General features: G+C 52.9%; 1 protein-coding gene across 3 annotated transcripts in view; it reads left to right on the forward strand.

The window, feature by feature from the left end:
• CTIF (cap binding complex dependent translation initiation factor) overlaps positions 1-18,499 on the forward strand; it is a 321,475-nt gene that overhangs the window by 156,694 nt on the left and 146,282 nt on the right. The window lies entirely within an intron of this gene.

Here is an 18,499-nt window from a genome sequence, read left to right on the forward strand (position 1 = left end):
AGTCTGCCTTGACGTTCCTCCCTCGCCCTGCTCACAGGTGCTCCTGTCCCCTGTCCCTGTCTGTTCTTACCAGTCTCTTCAAAGCGTTGTCCTAGCATTTTCGCCTAGTCCCCTCTCCTGTCCCCACCCTGTCCAACTCCAGGCGCCACGCAGCTTCACTGGCCCATGGGAGAAAGTCTGAAACCCTCTGCAGGGCCTCCAGAGTCTGGAGTCTTCCCTCATGACCCTGAGCACTCTTGTCATCTGCCGCCCTCTAGGTGTTGCCCCCAGTCTTCCAGGACAGCCCTGTTCCTTGGCATTTTGTCCCTTTTTGAAAAGCTCAGCCTATTAATTGTGTGGCTAAATTTGACTTAATTTTCTACTTTTGTTTAAAAAAAAAAATCATTCTGACCTGTTCTCCTTATCTCTGGCTCACCACGCATAAAGACCAGCCTCCTCCTTGCCTCTGTGTGCTGAGTCCTCCTTACCATCTCTCTGCTCCAATTCTCCCACCCCTCAGAATCTCTTGTTTCTTGTTACCTGTATGAAGCGCTCTGGTTACTCTGCAATCTAGAGTCAGTTCTTTCTGGAACATGGTTCCCTGCAGCATCACTTCTCAAACTTCATGTGAAGACAGCATGAAGATCTGATTCATGGGTAGATTCTGATTCCGTAGGACTGGCCTGAGGCCAAATTCCTGCATCCTTAACCAGCTTCCAGGTGATGCCAATGCTGCTGGTCCATGGACCACACTTAGAGCAGCAGGATCTCATAACCATGGTTTTCAAATTTTGCTGCACATTGGCATTACCTGAGTGGTTTTTTTTTTAAGATACCCATGCCAATCTTCTACCCTCGGACAGTATGATTTTATCGGCATGGGGATCGGCCTGCCAATCCCAGGCATTGGCATTTTTTAAAATCTCTCCAGGTGATTGTGTGTGCTGAAGTGTGGCAACTACTACCTTATTACATTGTGTGAATATGGCTAAGCCTGTTATGAGCTTGCCCCAGTTTTCCAGGGCAGCCCTATTTTCTTGGCATTTTGTCCTTTTCGGAAACCTTGGCCTGTTAATTGTGTGATGAAATTTGATTTACCTTGTCTCCCTGCAGAGACTGTGTGCGTGCGTGCATGCTAAGGTGCGTCAGTCGTGTCTGACTTTGCAAGCCTGTGGAATATAGCCCACCAGGCTCCTCTGTCCATGGAATATTCCAGTCAAGAATATTGGATTGGGTTGCCATTTCCTACTCCAGGGATCTTACTGACCCAGAGATGGAACCCGGGTCCCTTATGTCTTAGACATTGGCAGGGGGGTTCTTTACCACTGGTGCCACCTGGACAGCCCGCATAGACTATAATTCCTTCTAAAGCAGGACTCGGTCTTTTTTCTTTTCTTTTTTTTTTTGAGAATTGATTATTGACTGACAGTTAAATATTAGGCCCCCTAAATTTGTTTGTTTGTTTGTTTTAATGATTAAGCAGTGTTAATAGAGCTCATACTGCCAGTAGGGAATCATACTAGATGTCAAGAGGGAAACAAAAATAAGAAGGTCTTGGATTTTGCAGAGCCCAGTGAAATCTACACAGCACCAGTCCTGGCAGGGAGTTGCCTGCCTGGATGGCGTGTTTTCAAGGGCTCCGGATGTGTTTCCTCTTCTCCCTCCCCACTCCGCGTCCCCACCCAAGAGGAGAAAAAGAAACAATTTCTCCCTCCCTGGTCACTTATTCCAAAAACACCACCACTAATGTTTTGGTTTCCCTTTCAGTCTGAGGCAGTGGTTGCTGACCTGACCATCCTTTAGAACTACCTGGAGAGCTTTGAAAATCTCCACTGCCTGGGCTGCACCTGAGTGTGTGCATCAGAGCTTCTGATGGGGCCTGAGCCTCGGGAATTTAAATCTCCCCAGGGGGCTGTCCGTGAGCCTCCAGGGCTGAGAGCCACTGACCCAGGGTTCTTATTGACTGAAATGTAGGTAACACTCCAGTTATCCTCCTCTCGGGGTGGAGGGGACTGAGTTTGTCAGAGCCTTTCCTGAAAGCAGGTTCTGATAGCAGGAGGGAAGCAAACGTGGGGATGCCAGGCACCCGTCGGACATGAGAGCTCACCACCGCATCATGGGGAGGCCAGAGAGGGGAGACAACGCTGCTGCAAAGGACGCTTGGCCACCCAACGTTTCTCTAGAGCAGGGTCGCCACGTCATGGTCCATGCACCGAATTCCAGCCCCCACCAGTCTTTATCATCAGGTTTTCTTGGAAAACAGCCACCCCTTTGTGGCTGCCTCTGCTGCACACTACAGCACTGAGTAGTTGTGACAGAGACCGCGCAGCCTGCAGAGCCTAGAATATTTAAGGACCCGGCCCTGCACAGAAAAGGTTTGCCAACCCCTGCGTAGAAAGTTGATCCTGCATGACCTCCCTCTGAACCTCCCAGGAGGCTCAGTGGTAAAGAACCCGCCTGCCAGTGTAGGAGACGCAGGTTCGATCCCTGGGTCGGGAAGATCCCCTGGAGAAGGAAATAGCAACCCGCTCCAATATTCTTGCCTGGAGAATCCTGTGGACAGAGGAGCCTGGTGGGCTACGGTCCATGGCATCGCACAGAGTCAGACACACCTGAGCACAGCATGAATCCCTCCTCTGGACGGTCCTGCAGTCTGTCCATCAACACAAAGGCTGGGCATTTCAAACAGCATGTCTTAAGACTCTGTAATGTTGTAGTTGCTCTTAAAGCAGGGCAGGGTGTCCTCAGAGATGTGCTGAGAGTTAAGTCCTGGCTGGGCTAAGTTATGGCTCCCTTCACTCAGCCTTGGGGTGACGGGCCTTTGGTGGCCAGTATTGTGGGCTGCCACCCCCTTGCCCCAAGCAGCCTCTGTGGGTTCCCTCAGGGGGCCATACCAATGTCACTGTGTTCCTGATGGGCTGTGAGGTGAGAGGGCTGGGAAGGCCCACACCAAACCTTGACGGATTGAAGAGGCTGGAGCTGGGAATGGACTCCTTTCCTGCCCGAGGAGGATGGAGTCGGGGGAGGGGCTGCAGGCATGAGCTCTGTAGATGGAGGGAGGAAGGGGATGAGACCTGTGCTTGACCAGAGCCTTCGCTGCAGAGTCCTGTGTCCAGGCTCTCGCGTTACCCTCCTTCCTTCTCCGGCCACCACTGTGCCCCTGAAAGTAGGTCAAATCGCTGTCTGCTCCACAGGCTCAGAGGGAAAGAGATACCAACTAGGTCATCAGAGCTGCTGGTGCCTGGTGAGCCAGCTGAAACCAGTGGCCACCCAATTTAAGACAGCCCATAAAGACTCTTTTATGTGGCAGGGAACCCTTAATGGCCCACATCCACACAACAAAAGGTCAGCCCTGCTTTCTGGGAATGGAACAAGTAATTGAATTTCTGAAATGGTCCATTTCCTGTAGTCAGAGAGAGGTATAACCCGTGTCCTGAAAGTATTCACTTAAAAAATTAATAAGCTGGAGGCAATTATTTCTTTTACCGAAGGTATTTGCCATAGGACATAGAATTTCCTAAGATAGTGAAAGCACAATTCTATACAGAACAATTTTTGCATGCCAGCAGATTTTTAGGAACTCGTTTCTATCTGCTGCTTTCCCATCTTTCATAATTAGGAACCTCAGTAAGACCGTTTTCCTTAGACTTTATCATTTTTGATGGCACACCATCAGGGAGGTCCATTATTTTTGCACGATACCAATCATATTAATACTTAGCATGGCAGCTTTGCTGTTAGTGACTTAATGTGGAATCAGGGAGAGAGAAAAAGCAAGAGTCCACTAACAACAACCCTGTGAATTTATGCTGTGATGGGGGCTTCCCTGATAGCTCAGCTGGTAAAGAATCCACCTGCAATGCAGGAGACCCCAATTCAGTTCCTGGGTTGGGAAGATCTGCTGGAGGAGGGACAGGCTATCCACTCCAGTATTCTTGGGCTTCCCTGGTGGCTTGGCTGGTAAAGAATCTGCCTGCAATGTGGGAGCCCAAGGTTTGATCCCTGGGTTGGGAAGATCCCCTGGAGAAGGGAAAGGCTACCCACTCCAGTATCCTGGCCTGGAGAATTCCATGGACTGTGTAGCTGTGTAGTCCATGGGGTCACAAAGAGTTGGAGATGACTGAACGGCTTTCACTTTGCCATGCGGTGATGGTCTGCAGAGTGAATCTGGGAAAAACCACGCGTGGGCCAGCCCCTTCCATGGCTCGTTGAAAACCGTGCTTGTTCGTGTTCTCCTTCCGTTAGCCAGTGCTTGCTGAGCACCCACTCTGTGATGTCCCCGTGCACAGTCCACTGGGGTGGCACCTGGGGGTCTGCAGCCCTGAAGTTCTGGATCAGCTCCTGCTTTGTTGGCTCTGGGTCTCAGATCTGTGGCTCTAACGGGCATTCTGTTACAGGTCCATCCCAGGCCTCTGAGTTAATGTCCCAGCTTCACCCACCACACACTTGCTGTTTTTCATTAGATCTGCTGTTAAATCTGCTTAATCTATCCTCCCAGCTTCCTTTTCCTCTCCTGTAGAGAATGGCTAATAATAGTATCTCCCTCTCAAGGTTCTGGTGAGGTTTAAATTAGTTAATACATGGGAAACTCGGAACCCTGCCTGCCTCCGTAAGTGATAGACACTGTTATTATCATGATCGTAGCTCGAGATCCTGGCAGATATAATTTAGTTCCTTCTATGGTAAGAAGACTTTTTGAATACCTTCCAGGAAAACAGAATTGCTCACTCAGTGGAAGGGAGCATATTTCTCGGGCAGGACTGGAGGGGAAGGAAAGACTTCACAGGCTCGCTTCCCCTCATTGTTGGCCCAGCTCATCCACATGAGACTCTAGCCCAAGGATGCCCTCGCCTTGCCCACCTGCCCATCTCTTCCTTTATCTTCTTGCTGCCTGGAGCTGGCCTTGGAGATAGCCGGTAGAGCCAGTTGCCAACAGCTAAGGAGTGTAAAGTTATGAATAACCTAGATAACATATTAAAAAGCAGAAACATTACTTTGCCAACAAAGGTCCGTCTAGTCAAGGCTATGGTTTTTCCTGTGGTCATGTATGGATGTGAGAGTTGGACTGTGAAGAAAGCTGAACGCCAAAGAATTGATGCTTTTGAACTGTGGTGTTGGAGAAGACTCTTGAGAGTCCCTTGGACTGCAAGGAGATCCAACCAGTCCATTCTGAAGGAGATCAGTCCTGGGTGTTCATTGGAAGGACTGATGCTAAAGCTGAAACTCCAATACTTTGGCCACCTCATGCGAAGAGTTGACTCATTGGAAAAGACCCTGATTGGGGAGGGATTGGGGGCAGGAGGAGAAGGGGACAACAGAGGATGAAATGGCTGGATGGCATCACCAACTCGATGGACATGAGTTTGAGTGAACTCCAGGAGTTGGTGATGGACAGGGAGGCCTGGCGTGCTGCGATTCATGGGGTTGCAAAGAGCCTGCCATGACAGAGCGCCTGAGCTGAGCAGAACTGAAGGGTGTAAAGGCAGGGTCTCTCTCGAGTCTGAGCTGTCTGCCACACCTGCTCTACCTTTCACGTCCCCACCCCCAACCATTAGCGTCATCAGACAAGTGGAAGATTCTTGTTGCACCTCTGCAACATGTAAGATGCTATTTTGGACATGAAACTAAAGGCTCTGACAAGGAAGGTCGGACCCTGAGGTCTCCCCTGGAGTCCCCTAGGCTTTACCTGGGCTGTGGTTGTGGCTGTCATCCTGAATTCCCCTTCACCCCCAATGCTTTCACACCAAGCAAAGAGCACAAATCCAGGGCAAAAAGCAGTGGCCAAACCCAGGAATGGCCATTGACTGGGGAACACCCCCCACGCCCCCCCAGGAGTGGCCATTGACCGGGGAACATCCCTCTGTGGCCCCCCCCCCCCCGCAACCCATCAGTGCCTGCCTCCCACTCACAGTTTGGGCCAGCCTCCCTCACAACTGCCTTGGGCAGGAGAAGCTTTGTTTTGAGTCTCTCAAGGAGACCAGGTCTGCCTCGTTGGAGCCTGCCACCCAGTCATCCCCCTGCCGTAGCAGACTGGGACTCCTAGACTCCCTGCAGTGTGTGATCCTGCAGATCGTGGTCCTCCGCTGGTGGTACTGACCCCTCTCAGCCTGTCTGGCCTCAGCTCTGCTGTCTCTGGGCTAGGCTGGGCACAGGCACACCCCCACTTGACTCCAGTAAACTTGTGTGGCAGGACTGGCCAGGTGTGTCTCTGTTATTTCATCTCATTTGACTCCCAGCATCTCATTTAATCCTCACGAAGGAAGTAGGTTTAGGCTCTCCATTTTAGAGAGAGGGGACTGAGGCTCAGCGAGGGGAAGCAAGCCCCCTCCTGCCTGGCTGGCCCTGCCTCTGGCCTGGCACGTGGAGGTGGCAGCAGTGAGTGTCACAACCCAGGTGCCTGTGGGGCCGATCCGTGGGCCCTGAGCACCCCCAGTGTCATCATTCCAGGGCAGGCCGGCCAAGGAACAGTAACCGTGGTCCTCAGAGAGCCTGCGGCATAACCAAGGATTGGGCAATGCACGTCTTCAATACCTCTTCCATGTCCACTAACCACAGGGGAATTGCTGAGCACTTGGCCTTGTGGTTACAGATCGAGGACCAGTGAGCCAGTGGAGCATCCTGGCTTCTTGCAGCACGGGAACTTTTGCCTGGTTGACAGCCACAGTCTGTGGGTTCCGTGCCCATGGGTCACCTATCTATTGGTGACCACCTGTTGGTGATAGATAGAATGCAGGTGGCCCAGCTCTGGTCCATCCAGGGCTGTCAGTCGTCTTAACTTTTCATCCAACAAGCAGTCATGGAAGACTGTGATATCTAAGCCACTGTGGGGCCTGTGGAAGTGAAGGCAGCATGGCCCCGAGCCCCTGAAAGTTGGCAGGGTGGCTAGAGAAGCAAGCTTGCTAGCAGCTACCTAGTCTGCTAAGACACCTGGCTGGAGTGTTAAGAAGCGTGTGTCCAATGTGCTGTGTGACCACACGGGTGAATTCCCCTGGGTATTAGTGTCTGTGTCGTAGGGCAGGGGTGGGTGTTTATGCCAGTGGCTCAGCCTCTTCTGAATGCAGCCGGGGAGCTCAGGGCATGGCTGGCTGGTGGACACAGAGTGACTTCGTTCTAGGATGGTGTTACTTGGGGTTTGGGCTGCGGCTTCCCAGCGGACTCTAAAGGGGCGTGGATGGAAAGTCAGGAAGTCTCAGGGCAGGGTCTCTGTGTGCATGTGGGGTGCTCCCGAGCCTGGAATTTCAGACTGTGCCCTAAAAAGGAAGAGGGCCGTGGGGTGTGCAGAGGGTGGGAGCGCAGTTGGGAAACCGCTGGCACTGCCTATCAGGTCAGTCGCTCAGTCGTGTTCGACTCTTTGGGACCCCATGGATGGCAGCACGCCAGGCTTCCCTATCCATCACCAACTCCTGGAGCTTACTCAAACTCATGTCCATAGAGTCAGTGATGCCATCCAACCATCTCACCCTCTGTCGTCCCCTTCTCCTCCTGCCTTCAATCTTTGCCAGCATCAGGGTTTTTTCCAAATGAGTCAGAATCGCATCAGGTGGCCCAAGTATTGGAGTTTCAGCTTCAGCATCAGTCCTTCTAGTGAACATTCAGGACTGATTTCCTTTAGGATTCACTGGTTTGATCTCCTTGCAGTCCAGGGGACTCTCAAGAGTCTTATCCAACACCACAGTTCAAAAGCATCAATTCTTGGGCGCTCAGCTTTCTTTATAGTCCAAGTCTCACATCCATATAGGACTACTGGGAAAACCATAGCTTTGACTAGACAGACCTTTGTTGGCAAAGTAATGTCTCTGCTTTTTAATATGCTGTCTAGGTTGATCATAACTTTTCTTCCAAGGAGCAAGTGTCTTAATTTCATGACTGCACTCACCATCTGCAGTGATTTGGGGGCCCAAGAAAATAGTCTTTCACTGTTTCCATTGTTTCCCCATCTATCTGCCATGAAGTGATGGTATCCTTATCCTTACGCCTATCCTTATATGTCAGCTAATCTCCTTTTATCCTCCTGCTAGTCTTCTGAAATACTACCTTTTCATAGAAGAGGAAAATAGAAGACTCAGAAGGGTAGGGATCTAGCCAGGCTCCCACAGTGGGTGGCAGTGATGGTATTTAAAGCCAAACCGATTGAGTCCGATCTTTGCCCGACAGCCCCGAATCTGTTGCTTAAAGCGCCTGGGACTGGCTCTGCCAACCCTGGGACAGCCACCCCGCTGCTCCTGGTTGCTCCTTTGTCGCAGTCTCCTGCCCCGTCCCCCAGACCAGCCAGCTTTGGCCCAGCACTGCGGATACAGAATGATGAACCATTCGCTCACAGGTGGCCTTGAAGGCCCTCCCTGCGCAGTAGAACTCACCTCAGAATCTCAATGTCTCTGGCAGAGGTGTTTGGGGCAAAGGCCACTTCCATGACCCACCGAGGTCCTCACACTTACTGTATTCTGACCGCTGCCCACTTATAAAATGAGCCACGCCAGAGTACTTTCGGAAGAGGCAAGAACAAAGCCATTAAGATAGTCCTCCTTGTAGCTTCCGCTGGGGCCTTTGCCTTTCTGCTTCTGCTTCTGTTAACTTCAGAGCCTTCCAGTAACTCGAAGGGTAGTCTTGGGCATCCCTTCCTTCCTCTGCCAGTTCCTTGCCCCGTGGGTGTCCCTGTGACCTCCCTCGCTCTGGAGTAGTAACTCTGTTTGTGTATCTGTGCTCTCGGCAGCCTGGGGACTTCTTTGGGACACAGGCGGAGTCTGGGTTTTCTCTGTCTGTGACGCACTGTGTGCTCACTGAACGTGCTGGGCATCTTCTGTTGTAGAGTTCTCACTCCTCCAGAATCCACTGTTGCCTCAGTTCCCAAGATGCTTTTTCAGCCTCCCAAGGACATAAAACTATTCACAGCTTTCCTCCCTGGCAAAGACTATCACTCACCCTCAGAGACCAGAGCGTGAGTATTACTTGGTCTTCTCTTGAGTTTTAGTTACTGGTATTAGTACTAGGATGAGGAGGAAATATATAATAGATGCTAGTTGTCCAACAGTGATGAATGGGAAAGCTTTATGGGCTTTTCCAGGGTTTGGGTCTTATCTCTGTCATGGACGCACCATCCAGTTAGAGACCAGAATTCAGGCCGCATGTGTCCAAAGGTGCCCAGGCAGCTTTCCCAGAGGCTGCAGAGCAGACCCTGTGTCCTTCCCGTGGTCACTTGTACCTGGTGTGTTTCTGGAGCACCTTCCTGCCTCTGGTCTGTAGCAGCAGAAAGCTGTTGCCCTTTCAGGTTAGCAGCACTTCCAGGACGCCCAGTAAAAACCACTCATCCAGGAGATGGAGAGCGTCTGGCTGCCAGCTCTATTCTCATGGGGCTGTCCCTGCATCAGCAGGAGCCCTGGAGGGGGGGATGGTGCGGGGAGGGGGGGATGCAGCTAGGATTCCTTCTAGACTCTTGGTCCTGGGCTTGTCACTTGGATGAGATCCTGAGCCACTGGGTCTCACATGGTCTTCAACTCAGAGAGGGTTATAATCACCATCCGACAGCCCTCCCTGTGCAGGCATGCATGTACACACACACATCACAGGAGTACCTTGGTTGCAAATGGGAAACTGATCATGATTGAAAAATCAGGACTTTAGTAATTGTTTCCTTTACATTTATACCTCATAACATAGACACAATTCCCTAACATTTTTCTGTTAGCTTGAGGTCCTATCTTTGGCATCAACGTTGTCATCTATTTTTTCTGTTCGCTCAGAAATTATCAAGCCCATGTCGTTTGTATTTGGCATTGCCCAGGGGATCCTTCCTGATGTGGCTGGCTGCGAGAGGGGGCAGGGACGCCCATGTTTACTTGCTGGACTGCATGGATATACTAAGATCAGCTGGAACACCACCTAAAGTTGCATCATGCTGAACTATTTAGGACTCTTTTGGTCACACGGAACAGAATCCCAACTCAAAATTTATTTAAAGATACATGACGCAGGAGGTAGGAAGAGCAAATATTTTCACCCTCATTTTTCACAAGGAGCACAGGGCTGGGCGAGATAACTGCCCAGTGGTATCCCAGTCAGGCAGCCGTGCTGGAGCCCAGGTTGCCTAACGGCTCTGTGGGGGTTACTAGTCAAGTTACGGGGCTGTTACAGTGAGAAACCCAACTTGAAGGAAAAAGGAGGGATAGGTTCTGTTAGCTCAGGGCATCTAAGGAAGGCCACATTCCAGCAACCTGACCTCTGTAACTGCACCCCTGTACAGGCTCAAATCCCCGCCTTCTGGATGAATGCTGAGGGTCTACACCCCCAAAGACCTCCACAGGCAGAATATTCATGTGCAGTAGACCCCACTGGGCTTCCCAGGTGGCGCCAGTGCTAAAGAACCCACCTGCCGGTGCAGGAGACATTAAGAGACCTGGGTTTGATCCCTGGGCTGGGAAGACCCTCTGGAGGAGGTCATGGCAACCTACTCCAGTATGCTGGAGAATACTGGAGAATCCCCATGGACAGAGGAGCGTGGTGGGCTACAGTCCGTGGGGTCCCACAGAGTCGGACACGACTGAAGCCACTTTGCAAGCACGCCTGCACAGACGCCACTAAACCCTGACCAGAGAACTTTGGTTACACTCCTTTTCTGGAAGAATGTCCAGGTCTTGTGGAGCCAACATCCAGTCTTTCAGAGTAGGTGAAGGGGAGGTTTACAGTTCAGGGTGCAAATGGGGGCGGCCAGAGACAGGGGGTGAGCGTTGATCGCTCAGAGGCAATCTCAGCACCTCTGCCCTGTTGACCTTTATCTGTGTTTTCATATTGGGACTCCAGCTGAGGTATTGTTCTTAAAAGGGTCTCGGCTGATTAAAACAAATAAATTAAAAGAAAAATTAGAAGATCACGAACTGAGACATGAGTTAGCCCGCCCGACCCCCACCTTTTATTCTGAAACAGGTCAGCTGCTCTGAATAGCTGTGCAGCCTGGAGATTCCAGGAATTTTAGAAACATTACCTGTTTGTTTCAGCTTGGACGTGACCCACACATCCTGCCCACGTGGAGCTTGGTAGGATAGCTTCTTAGAAGCTATGAAAAAAAACATGACCCCAGCAAGAGGAAGGCTCCACTGTTGAGACAAACTCATTGTCAGGGGAGCTGTACTTGGTATTTTTATGGCCCCTTAAGTTGCCAAGTGTTGTTTCCTTTGTACTGTTTGCCTTCGGGATGTCTCCCCATGTTGGGCCGGAGACAGAGGGCCCTCAGGCTTGGCCTGAGTCTGTCCTGCCTCCGTGGGGCTCCAGCTCCCTGGGCTCACCCAGTGGGTGCAGCAAAACCAACATCCAGTTCTTCTGGGTTGCTGTCCATGGCGCCCTCCACTCTGGGTCATCTGGAATTTTCTGGAGAGGAGGAAGCCATTAGTTTCCAGGCGTTTCAAAGCATTCTCGGGAGTGACAGGTGGGACTGATACTCAACCTTGGGAAGAAGAGGAGGGGGCTGTGGTTTCCAAGAGGCCAGGATGGAGATTCGGTTATCCAGGAGAGATGGATAACCAAGTGGGCAGGTGTCTGGAGAGGGCGGGCCTGGGGCCACAGGGCTTACCTCTCAGGACACTGCAGTGTGCTAGGGAAGGCAGCCAACATGTAGAAAAGGACCACATTCTGCATGTCCTGGCAGTGGAGTCCTGTAACTCTGTATGTATTTCTGGCTGGGGTCACCTTGGGGATGGCTTTGAATAGTGCTGCACGTGGAGCCTCCCGTCACCGCATGGCCTGGGCCGGGATCCTCAGCCTTGTTTTCCAACCCCGCATGTCCCAGCTGCTCCAGCTCCCCCTGAAGGCCTGTCCAGGTCAACCACAGTCAGGGTGGGGTCTTCACACAGTGGGAAGAAGCTCTCCTGTTTTTGTGTTATGCACTTTCCCTTTGCAGAGAGCCGGCGTGTGAGAAACGACAGATCTGTGAGAATAGGTCTGGATGATTTCTATCAGACCCAGGTCCGGGGTGGGGGGGGGGGGCGCTGTTAGCGGTCAGAGGTTGCAGGTCACGGGAATATCAGGGAAATCTCCTTCGAGGAGGAAGTGGGCCTAGAGTTCTGTGAAGCTTCCGGCCATGGGACTGAGCTCTGTGTGGCCCTTCGAAACCTCATCCCGCAAGACTGAAGGGGAAGCAGGCAGAGCAGTGAGCGGGGGCCCGCAGGCACCAGCCCGTAGAGAGAGGGGCAGGGGCAGGATGAGCTCCCCTGGAGAGGCGGGGCACGGAGGCCTGCCGATGGAGCCGTGGTCAGGTCATCTCAGAGGCCGCGGGTGCAGCAAGGGTTAAGTGGGTGTGCGGGGCCTGGCCCTTGTCCTGGCTGACTTTGGAATCTCAGCCCCAGGTGAGACACCGTCCCAGAGCCCTGCCTCGGGGCCCGAGAGGTGGCGAGGGGTGCTGTGTTTGCGCCACCACTCCTCTTGGTATTTCCGTCCAGAGACCTTACTCAGTAGAGGCTCAACCAGCATGAGGCTCCCACCTACTTTCCTTCCCTTCTCTTCTTCAACAGATACTTAGTTAATACCTACCTAAGCCCGGAACCCTTTCAGGGCTTCGTGCACGTGGTCCAAGAGCCAGATGGGTCCTCACCCTTTGAACTCACCTGGGGGGTGAGGTTTAGGACTGGGGGGCTCATCTGGCAGCCGCCCAGCCAGGGACCCGGGTCCAGGGCACCACCAGGTGGCCAGGAAGCAAAGGAACTTGCAGCCTCGGGTCTCCTGCACTCAAGGTGTCTCCCCTTTTCCCTCCTGTCTCCTGCTCCCTCCAGGTGAACTAACCTGGAGGGTGGGGCCCGGCCAGGAAGCATGTCCCAGAGCCAGGTTACATGCTGCCTGTCCTGTAGGAATTTTGCATCTCATTTCAAAGAGATCAGGATCATTGTGAAGCCTGAGACCTGGGTAACAGACTGAGCTGTTGGTTTGATAGGGGGCTGGAAGACTGCCCCTCACCCAGACTGAAAGTGTCGTGCGTGGAGCCTGGCATCCCACCACGGGAAGCGCCCATGAAGTTTCCAGAATAGCACCGCATGGGGTCAGTAGCGCTTGCTCACCAGGAAGAATCGGATAGACTCAGCGACCTCCCGCGTCAAACAGGATCTCAGAGGAGAACCTGGGGATGCTGAGCGCACCGGAGAGGAGGCCGTCGGGCAGGCCCCGAGCTGTGGACGCCTGCCCGGGTGGCTGTGTAGGGTTGGGCCAGGAGGGCCAGGTGGATTTGTTCCCTAGGGCTGCGGGAACACAGTACCATCAGCTGGGTGGCTTGAAAGCAGCGCACATTTGCAGCCTCACAGTTCTGGATACTAGGAGTCTGGAGTCAGGGTGTTGGCAGGGCCACCCCACCCCCATCCCCTCCTGGAAGGCTCTGGAAAGAATCGTCTCTTGCCTTTCCTGGCTTCGAGTGGCTGCCAACAATCCTCGCCCCTTTTTCGGCTCAAAGCTACTCCCCTCCAAACATTACCCCCATTTTCACATAGCCTGTGTCTCGGTCTCTAAATTCCTTCTTGTAAGGACACCGGTCATTGGGTTTAGGGCCCACCCTAATCTTTAGAATGACCTCATTCTAACTCCATCCTATTTGTGAAGACCCTGTTTTCACAATATGGGGACTCCAGCTGGTCTTTCGGGGGCACCTGATTCTGCCTGCTGTAGGGGTGAAGAAGACAGTCCGGGTGGCACCGTGCGCGCCTCTTCGGTTGGGAGCCCCCGCCCCGCCCGCGGAGCGCCAGGTGCCGCCTCCCCCTCCTGCTGAGCCGGCTCGTTCTAGACACCCCACCTGTGCTGTGGGTATTGCTGGCCTGCAGGCTGAGGTCCTAACATACCTTCTTCTCTTCCATCATGCGCCTGTCCACCCATTAGCACTCTGCTCAGGGAGCACCCCGGGTGAAGGCCTCCCTGCCCCTGCCCCAGGCAGAGCTGCCTGCTCCTCCCTCCTGGCTGCCAGAGACATCCGTGCACGCGGCGGCCTGCGCGTCTGCGCTTCCCCGAGCTCCCAGGGTTGGAACTGGGGCTCTTCGTTCTGCTATTTCCCCTCTGATGCCCCTGGCACGTGGTTGGCCTTCAGAGCTGCTTGGGTGAGGAAGAACCAACGATGGCCAGATGGACGGATGGACTGATGGCTAGTCGGCAAGTGACAGAGGCGTCTCCCCTGACCACCCCCACCCCTGCGGCCCTCATCCCTTTATCCTGCCTGGTTCTGCTCCGTAGGATTTTCCATCATTGATCATATTATCTATGTGTTTGTCCTTTCTCTCCTGTCATTAGGAGTGCTCTGTAAGAACAAGCATTTTGCCCATTGCTTTTCCGCTAATGTATCTGCAGTGTCTAAAACAACAATATTTGTAGGGTGGGTGGATGGGTGGGTGGATGGATGGGTGGGTGGATGGGTCGGTAGGTGGGGAGTGTGGGGCATGGGGGAGAGGAGCTATGGCTGGGTGGTACATCACTCTTATCACAGAGTCAGCTGGTCTCAGTGCCACCCATCACACATGTTGGCTTGCTCAGCATGCTTGCATGACCCTCCCTCCTGAACCCGAACCCTCAGACCCAAGATGCCTGTTTATAGCTGCCATCCGAGCGTGAGGCCCCTGTATTCCCAGCCTAGGGTCAGCAGCTCTGCTGCACCTGCCTTAATCCCCCAGAAATACCTGCTGTCCCAGGTTGTGTGGTATTAGCCTCAGCCTGCCCCAGGATGGACGGATTTTACATAATGGGTTTTTGCAACCCGAGCAGTAACATGGTGCCCACAATGCCACATCCTAGGCCAGTGCTGACCTCTGGGATGGGAGTGTGTGTGTGTGTGTGTGTGTGTGTTACACGTGTCCTCTGCTAGAACTGCATGCAGGAGTATTGTCTTCCCTCCCTCCCTAGAGAGGCTTGGTTTATAGAATCTACTTGTCTCCCAGGCCCTCTTAGTTATTGAAAGTGGTCAGAGGTTAGACAGAGGGGAGCTGCAGCCAGGTCTCAGAGCTCAGGGAGAAGGGTTCTTATGTGGAGAGGTGGAAGAGAGCAGGGGGGCCGGGGGGTCCAGGGGGATGCTGCAGAGGCCCGCCTGACTGGCTGACCAAACTCACACACCAGCTGGTGATCGAGAGGCTGGTGGGGCTCTTCTTCATTTGCAGGGGTCGGGGTGGGGGTGGTGCTCATACCTGGACTGATGTCCACCTGGGGCTCTTTCGGAGCATGGGATAGAGGGATTTATTGAGTAAAGAAATAGAACAAAGGCTACTATATACTCTTAAATGGTTATTCTGACCTGATGAATTTCCCATTCTCCACTCAAGGGGTACATTCTGCTAATATCTAAAGAGCAGGGAGAAATCTCTGGTCTAAGCTAGAGCTCTGTTGTCCCCTGGCCAGAGCTCTGTTGTCCCCTGGCCAGGCCTGGGGGTACCAGTTCATGCTCCTCTCCAGGTTCCTTACTAGTCCTTCCTGTCACTGGATGCCCTGTCCTGCACATACCACCCTTTTGTAGGAACTTTTGTAGGAACTGTGTTTTAGGGCAGCTGCTTCCTGGAAAGTAATTGAATGGGGTGGGGGAACATTTTTCACGGTGGCTGGATCTTTCTTTTTTAAACACTTGCTATTCCCTCTACCTAGAAAATTTTTTCCACCTTTAAAAATTTAGGATATAATTCACATGCCATAAAATTCACCCTTCAAAATAATATGAATAAATGGTTTTTAGTATATTCGTGAGGTTATGCAACTGTCCAGATTCCAGAATGTTTTCATTGCCCCCAAGGAAACCTGGAGCCCACTGGCAGCCACTCCCCAGTCTGCCTCTCCCCAGCCCCTGGCAGACACGCATTTACTTGCTGTGTTTTCACATTTGCCAATTCTGGACATTTCATAAAAATGAAATTGAACTATATGGGGATTTTTGGTGATTAGCTTCTTTCCCTGAGCATGGTGTTCTCAAGATTCATCCATGCTGCAGCCTGTATCAGAATCCCCTCCCTTTTCATGGCTGTGTAATACTCCATTGTATGGAGCCACCACATAGTCACGCAGCCATCAGTTAAAGGACATTTGATTTGTTTCTGTTTTTGGCTGTTATGAATACTGCTGCTTTGAACACATACCAGCCTCATCTCTCACTAGGGGCTTTGAAGAACTTGGGCTAGCCTGGGTCAGCGGCTAATCTGATGGCAGATCTTAGCTAAACTCACAGTCTCCCTCGTTCTTCCTCTTTTGGCCTCGTGTTTCCCTCTCTTGACACCCAGATGCCCTTGCTTTGGGGTAGTGGGCAGCCTATTGGGTTGTGTGTGTCACGTGGTACCCCTGCTAGTCTGAATCTGAAGAACAACGGGGCTGATTGAAGTAGGTCCTCCAGTGAAGCCTGTATAAATACAGTGCACCCCGTTTTATGCAGGATGGTTTGAAAGTTCTACACAGGTGCCCCAGGCATTCATTTATTCACCGTGGTGCCAGTAGGCTGGGGCCCAGGTGGCCTTGTGGGTGGGGCCAGTCCTCTATAGCACTGGCCTTGGGGTGCTCCTGGGGAAGGAAGACCTCAGGAGTGCAAAGCTTGGCTCTGTCACTTTGTTCAGCTGATTTCTGGTCTCCCACTGGGGTCCACCCGCTTTAGACCAAAGAGAACACAGGCAGAATTCCTCCGCCCTTTCCTAGCATGCTGCCTGGTCCCCACACTCTCTGCTAATTCCCTCCATCTTCCCTCACCTGAGCTTTCTTCACTCTCTTCCCCATAAACTGCCTCCTCTGGACTCTGTCTGCCAGGACTGGGGGCCTGAGAACAGGAAGCAGAGCAGCCTTGCTTGTCCTGGTGCACTCAGCTCAGCCCTGAGCAGAGAGGGTCAGAGTGACAACACCAGCGATACTTACTGAGGTTTGCTGCGTGCCAGGCACTGCTCTATGTTCTTTACATGTTTATCAACACGGTTAACCCTCAGAGGAACCCTAGGAGGCGGATGCTATTATTATCATCCCCATCTCACAGATGTGGAAACTGAGGCACATAGAGGTTAGGTCACCTGTTCAAAGTCACATAGCCGTCAAGAGGAAGTGTGGCTCCAGAGCCCAGACTTTTAACTACTCTGACATTTTATATAGACACTGGGAAAGCTTGAAGGCAGGAGGAGAAGGGGACGACAGAGGATGAGATGGTTGGATGGTATCACCAACTCAATGGACATGAGATTGAGCACGCTCCGGGAGTTGGTGATGGACAGGGAGGCCTGGTGTGCTGCAGTCTGTGGGGTCGCAAAGAGTCGGACACGACTGAGCGATAACTGAACTGAACATTCATATTAGTGATTTGGAGGCAATGGAAGGACACAGAAGCCAGAGCAGCTTTGTTAGAAGCCCTGAGTGGTCCTTCCTGCCCCCCGGGCTACTCTGAGTCCTGGCAGAGAGTTGGAACTCCATGAGTCTGGGTCACCAGGACAGCTCCCCTCTGCTACAGCCATGGGGAGCGGGGAGGCAGGGATGCAGATCAGAGCCCAGGACTCTGGGGCCTGGGCAGGGGAGGCCGGCCCCTTGTGAGCTCCTGGAAGGCCAAGTGTCGGGACAGCTCCCTCAGCCCAGCCCCAGGGCTCAGTTCCCCGTCCAGGCCTCCGGCTTGAGAGGGAGCCTCGGCTTCCTGCCATTGTCTGCGCTGGGCCCGCCCAGTGTGTTCCTGCTGTGACCTGAGGCTGGGAGGGAGGGAAGGGGCCAGCCCAGAGCTGGGTCAGGGTGGGAGAGGGGAAATGAGAGGGGAAGACTTGGTGTTTTTCCTTGTTTGTGTTTTGTATTAAAGAAAGCAAATAATATCCTTTGAGAAAACCATTAAACAAAGCACATCCTCGGGTTGCAGGAGCCCATTGTGGCTGCCCGAGCAGGAATTCATTCATGCCTTCTCGGCCGGCCGATTGTTGGAGGCAAGAGACAGGCTGTGAGGGAGGGACCGACATATAAATAATGTAAGTTAAATAAAATCTGAAGTGTGCCGTTCCCTCCCTGGACTCAACAGGCGTCTTAGGGTTGGCGTCTGAGAGGCCAGGGTCCCTGTGTCCTCCTGAGCCTGTTGTCCCCCCAGCGCCCTCATTCCCGCCCCAGGAAGCACCTCGAGGCTGACGGGGTTACCAGCGTCCAAGGCTGTCCAGCCCTGTGGTCAGGGGCAAAGCCCAGAGAAGGCAGCCCACCGGGACCCTCCACTGTGGAGCCCGAATCGAGAGGGTGGCATGCACTGTCCCCATCGAGGGTCTGGGCCTCAGTCTCCTTGTCTATAAAGTGCAACTAGGGGCTCACTGGACTCTTGCCCTCTCCAGCACACTGGGCCTGTCACACCGTCTGACCCCATGCACACCCAGGGCCCTGTGGGCGGCATGGGGACCACGCTCAGGCTGTGCACTCTGCATCACAACCCGTGCCCAGATGTCCCGCGTCCAAGCCAGGCCACTGCCTCCCTGTAGACCGCCAGCCTTAGGTACGCTCAAGCCCTCCCACCCTGCCCCAGCCAGACCATAATAGAAGGCAGTGCTCTCCTGCATCCCATCAGAACACGCTTTCTTGGGGAGAGGGGAACAATAAGAAGAGA

This window comes from Ovis canadensis, chromosome 23, assembly GCF_042477335.2.
Source record: "Ovis canadensis isolate MfBH-ARS-UI-01 breed Bighorn chromosome 23, ARS-UI_OviCan_v2, whole genome shotgun sequence".
Classification (NCBI taxonomy): domain Eukaryota; kingdom Metazoa; phylum Chordata; class Mammalia; order Artiodactyla; family Bovidae; genus Ovis; species Ovis canadensis.